Raw genomic sequence first — 4,917 nt, 5'->3', positions numbered from 1 at the left:
CTACAACAGATAGAGGGCTTATATCCAAAATATACAAAGAACTCAAGAAGTTAGACTGCAGGGAGACAAATAACCCTATTAAAAATGGGGTTCAGAGCTAAACAAAGAATTCACAGCTGAGGAATGCCGAATGGCTGAGAAACACCTAAAGAAATGTTCAACATCTTTAGTCATAAGGGAAATGCAAATCAAAACAACCCTGAGATTTCACCTCACACCAGTGAGAATGGCTAAGATCAAAAACTCAGGTGATAGCAGATGCTGGCGAGGATGTGGAGAAAGAGGAACACTCCTCCATTGTTGGTGGGATTGCAGACTGGTACAACCATTCTGGAAACCATTGTGGAGGTTCCTCAGAAAATTGGACATTGAACTACCTGAGGACCCAGCTATACCTCTCTTGGGCATATACCCAAAAGATGCCCCAGCATATAACAAAGACACATGCTCCACTATGTTCACAGTAGCCTTATTTATAATAGCCAGAAGATGGAAAGAACCCAGATGCCCTTCAACAGAGGAATGGATACAGAAAATGTGGTACATCTACACAATGGAATATTACTCAGCTATCAAAAACAATGACTTTATGAAATTCGTAGGCAAATGGCGGAATTATTTGTGGGAAGGGCGGTAATGGGAGGAGGATAGGGAGGGAAACACCCATAGAGAAGGGGAGGGGGAGGGGTTGAGGGATGTTTGCCTGGAAACCGGAAAAGTTAATAACCATTGAAATGTAAATAATAAATACCCAATTTAATATAATGGAGAAAGAAAAAAAAAGAAATGGGATATTTAGGAAATTCCAAAAAAAAAAAATCACAAACAAAAACCAAACTAAGAAAAGAAGAACAGAGATTGACCCAAAGTGGTTTTGTTGAGCAACAGGATGTTAATGATGATGATACAATGGCCACTGTCATCTTTGGCTCATCTGACTGAAGCATAAGTTTGACTATAAAGAGTGTAACAGCAGGTTCTTCAACCAATTCATTTCCAGTATTGAAAAGCAGTTCCAGCTGGTCTGGGCAGACTCCTGTGTAGTTCAGGCTGTTCTCAAACTCACTATGCAGGCAAGGATGATTTTGTACTTCTGATCTTCCTGTCTCCACTTCTTACGTGTTAGGATTGCAGGTTCTGACTTCCTGTAGCCATGAAGTTATTCTGTGGAACATGGGGAAATTTACATGAGCAGATGAGTCAATACAGAATTTCCTGGTGGGCAGAGGTCTGATAACCTGTCAGCTGTTTTCATGTTCAGACACATTCAATACAAGTTTGATGGCTTGATATTTCTGCTACATTTCCTAAACAGGGAAGTTTCCATAGTCCAAGAATCCTCTATAGAACAATAGGTCTCCAAGGGGACATCTGACTCATTGTTCTATGTCAGAGTATTGTGATTCTGTGGATGTGATACATGGGTTGGGACACACCTGGGAATGGTTATGAATCTGCTGTCTGCTTGGCAGAAGCTGTGCTCTGAAGTGGCTGCAGCTGCCCCCACAGATGCTTGCACTCACAGGCAAGCATTCATCTGTTTCATCATGGATATGGTGTGATCAGTTCTTTCGGGATCCTGCGCCTGATGTTTCTATCAGGTTGGACTGTACCTTGAACTGGAAATAAAAATAAACCATTTCCCTCTTAAGGTGACTTGTCAGTATTTTATCTCAGCAATGGGCCAAAAAAAAAAAAAAAAAAAAAAAAAGAAAAGAAAAGAAAAAAATGGAGGCTGTGACGTTCTGTTGGCTCAGTATACTGCAAAGAATCTTGGCTAGACCTGAGGACTCACGCTATTAATATGGGTATATAATTCAAGAAAGATGCTGCCTTACTCTGCTACTGACACAATTGTTGTTAGTTTTCTTTCTGGTTCCCTAGTGTAGGATCATGAGTCTTTCAGTCTCACGTGTCTTTCAGCCATATCTGATGGATGCTTCCTGCATCTAAGTTCCTATGGTAGGTGTCAACTTGGCAATAGCCTAGAAGCAACTAAAAACAGCAAACAACAGCAACTGTTTCCCCATTGTGAGACCTCTGTGAATCTACAATACTGGTCAATTCAGAGTTACCTGCATGCAGGAATGAGTGACTTGGCCAGGTCAGACAGATGGATGGTCTTTGGTCATAACACCTGCTAGTGAGTCCCGGGATTACATCTCATGGTCACCAAAGCCATGGTGAAAAGGTCTTTCCCGTGCCTTTCCTCACTCTTTTACCACCCAGTGCTGCAAAGATCTCTTCTGGTCTGCTCTTCTGTATGTCAGAAATGGATCTCCTCCTTGGAGGCCAGCCTGAACTCAAAGGAAGCATCACCGAAGGGTTTACTTGTCCTGTGAGGAGTTCTCGTCCTGTGTTCTCTTTTCTATGAAAAGGAAGTAATCTACACATCTTTGATGAGTGTGAATAGAATAATTAATAAGGAACAAAAACATAAACGAGAAGGCCAGCAACACCCAATGTATGAAAGTTAGGGTCTCAGCCATTCTTATTTGAGCTAACACCTAGGTGCCAGCAGGGCTGCACACCTTTCTGGAGGCTCCGGCGACATTTCCTTCTGTGTTTGATCATTTAGAGGCATCTTTTTCTGGCCCCTCTTCTACAGGCCTATTTTCCTTTTAACCATAGCTAAGTAAGATTCTCTCTCAGTAAAGGTTCATGTGATTGGCATGGGCACCATTAAAATACCGCCTTGCCTCAAGAATGCCGTCCCAGACTCAGGCTTTTAATCTTCATCTGCAAAGATGGCAGTCTATGCACAGATCCCAGGGGAGACACTGACACCTTAAGATGGAGATACTACTCTACTTCAGATGTGATCCTGTGTATGGTACCCTGTCAAGCTCATTGGAAAACCAGTCCTCTATTAGTGAAACTAAGTTTCAGGGAATTTGAAGAGGGAAGCAGAGCTATGAGCCTCAGAAGTCCTTTTCTGTAAGACAACAGTTACAGCTCTCAGAGATTCTGATTCACTGGGCGGGCCTGATAACCACCACCCCAGGGCTTTGTTAGGGCTTGAATATGAAATTTGTCCCGCCAAGTATATATGTTAAACCTTCAGTCCCAAGATGAAGAGAGCTTATAGAAGCTTTAGGAGACAGAAAAAGATCCGAAAAAGTAGGTCAGTGCAAAGTAGCTTCCTGGATCTCTCTCTCTCTCTCTCTCTCTCTCTCTCTCTCTCTCTCTCTCTCTCTCTCTCTCCTCTCCTCTCTCTTCTCTCCTCTCTCCTTTCTCTAATACAGAGTGAACAGCCTCCATTAAAATATCCAGTTGTCATGATATTCTGTCCAAACACACGGGGTTAAATAACCAAATATTGAACCCCATGAAACTGTGACTTCCAAATAAGTAATTCCAGCCTTAAGCTGTTTTTACCAAGAATTTGATGGGGGAAAAATGTTACCAATACAATCCTCCTGTCCCATTCAAAAGTTGACGATTCACACTTGCACAAGCTCGGAACCTGGCCCTGAAGGAACCAAGGCAAAGACACCAGTTCTTATCTTGAGTCTCTTTGTGCTCTGGCCCCTCAGGGACATCAAAATCATAGAGTCAATTTCTAACTTGTCAACAGTCATCAGCAAGCATCAGCTTGCCAATGACAGTCACATGGATGACAGTTCTCTTCTATGGATGATGTCAATGTACTCACCCTTTCCAAGTATGAAGGGAAGGCCTGACAAGACCTCTTTGCCAAGAGTCTGTCTCCCCCTGCCAATACTTGGCATTTGAATGATATGAATATATTTTATTAATACAGAAGGATAATACATGAACAAAAGATTGAAAGATACCAATGTGTATAATATAAAAAGATAAGCTACCCCCTTAGTTTATCTCTTTGGCAGCAGTGGCTGTTTTGAGTCTCTTATGTTCCCTGCTAGAAATAGACATTCTTATGAAAATGCATTCACTGGGGAGTGGTGGAGCATGCCTTTAATCCTAACACTTAGGAGGCAGAGGCAGGTGGATCTCTGAGTTCAAGGCCAGCCTGGCCTACTGAGAGAGTTCTAGGACAGCCAGTTCCTAAGTCTCAAAGTGCTCCCCTTGAAAGCACCCCTCTGCGCTACCCTTAAAAACAGAAGAAGACATATTCACTGATTTTTAGACAAATGAGACCATTCTGTTGTACACTCCATTTGTGTTTTTAGTTTATCCCTTGGACTTGGCCTCATGGGAGCACAAAAGGCTGACTATATTACTTTTCACAAAGACAAGGCCCAGCAGGCTGGATGAGATGAACTTACTGCTTTTGTAGTAAATGTTATTCGAACTTGTTTCCAGATTTCACCGTCTCAAAATCTGTGCCATAGCCAAGGACGTTTGGATGTTTCTCTTGTGGCTGAGTCCATTTCAAGACATATCTAGAAATTTTTTCTGGGATTTACCCATTTAAAACTTTAACTGACATGCAGTCCTAGAGACAATTGAAGTAGGCATTTGCCCCCATCTCTAACCCAGAAGCTATTTCCAATTGATAAGCACTTGAAAATGAAATACTAATTTTCTCCAATGGAATATCACTTGGGAAACAAACCACTCTTAAAGGTAGCCCCATACCCAGAAGTAGATGCCGACAGAAAACAAAGTCAGTTGTATCTTTGGAGGTTCTGTGTCTTATAATGTTAAATCAGGGCTTCATTTTTTTTCCTACCTTACAAGTTCTTTGTATATATATATATATATATATATATATATATATATATATATATATTATAGCCTCCAGTTTTGGGTTTTAATAGGATTCTTGTGTGTGAAAATGTATGTGTCTCTGTGTTTATATGCGGTACTTGGGGATTTTTCTTTGCTTGATTGTTTTGTCCTGTTCCAATGTGTTTTTAATTTATTTCATTTTATCTCATCATTATTCCTTATATTCCTGTTTGTTTTCTGAGGAGAGACAGAAAGGTTATG

The 4,917-nt window shown here is 41.2% G+C and overlaps 1 long non-coding RNA gene across 4 annotated transcripts in view; it reads right to left on the bottom strand.

The window, feature by feature from the left end:
* Nucleotides 1-457: 457 nt before the first annotated feature.
* LOC148001384 (uncharacterized) overlaps nt 458-4,917 on the bottom strand; it is a 6,469-nt gene continuing 2,009 nt past the window's right edge. Inside the window, exons 2-4 of one of the 4 annotated variants that reach the window (XR_015637478.1) lie at nt 2,076-2,297; nt 1,437-1,619; nt 458-1,164 (exon numbers count right to left, since the gene is read on the bottom strand). This is a non-coding gene — a long non-coding RNA (uncharacterized LOC148001384). Of the gene's footprint in view, nt 1,165-1,436; nt 1,620-2,075; nt 4,456-4,917 lie in introns of those variants that run through there. The other 3 variants (XR_015637476.1, XR_015637479.1, XR_015637477.1) reach the window with 3 other exon arrangements.

This window comes from Rattus norvegicus, chromosome 14 (assembly GCF_021556685.1).
Source record: "Rattus norvegicus strain SHRSP/BbbUtx chromosome 14, alternate assembly SHRSP_T2T, whole genome shotgun sequence".
NCBI lineage: Eukaryota > Metazoa > Chordata > Mammalia > Rodentia > Muridae > Rattus > Rattus norvegicus.
The sequence above is the reverse complement of the archived record's forward strand: the minus strand, read 5'-3'. Positions and strand labels throughout refer to the sequence as shown.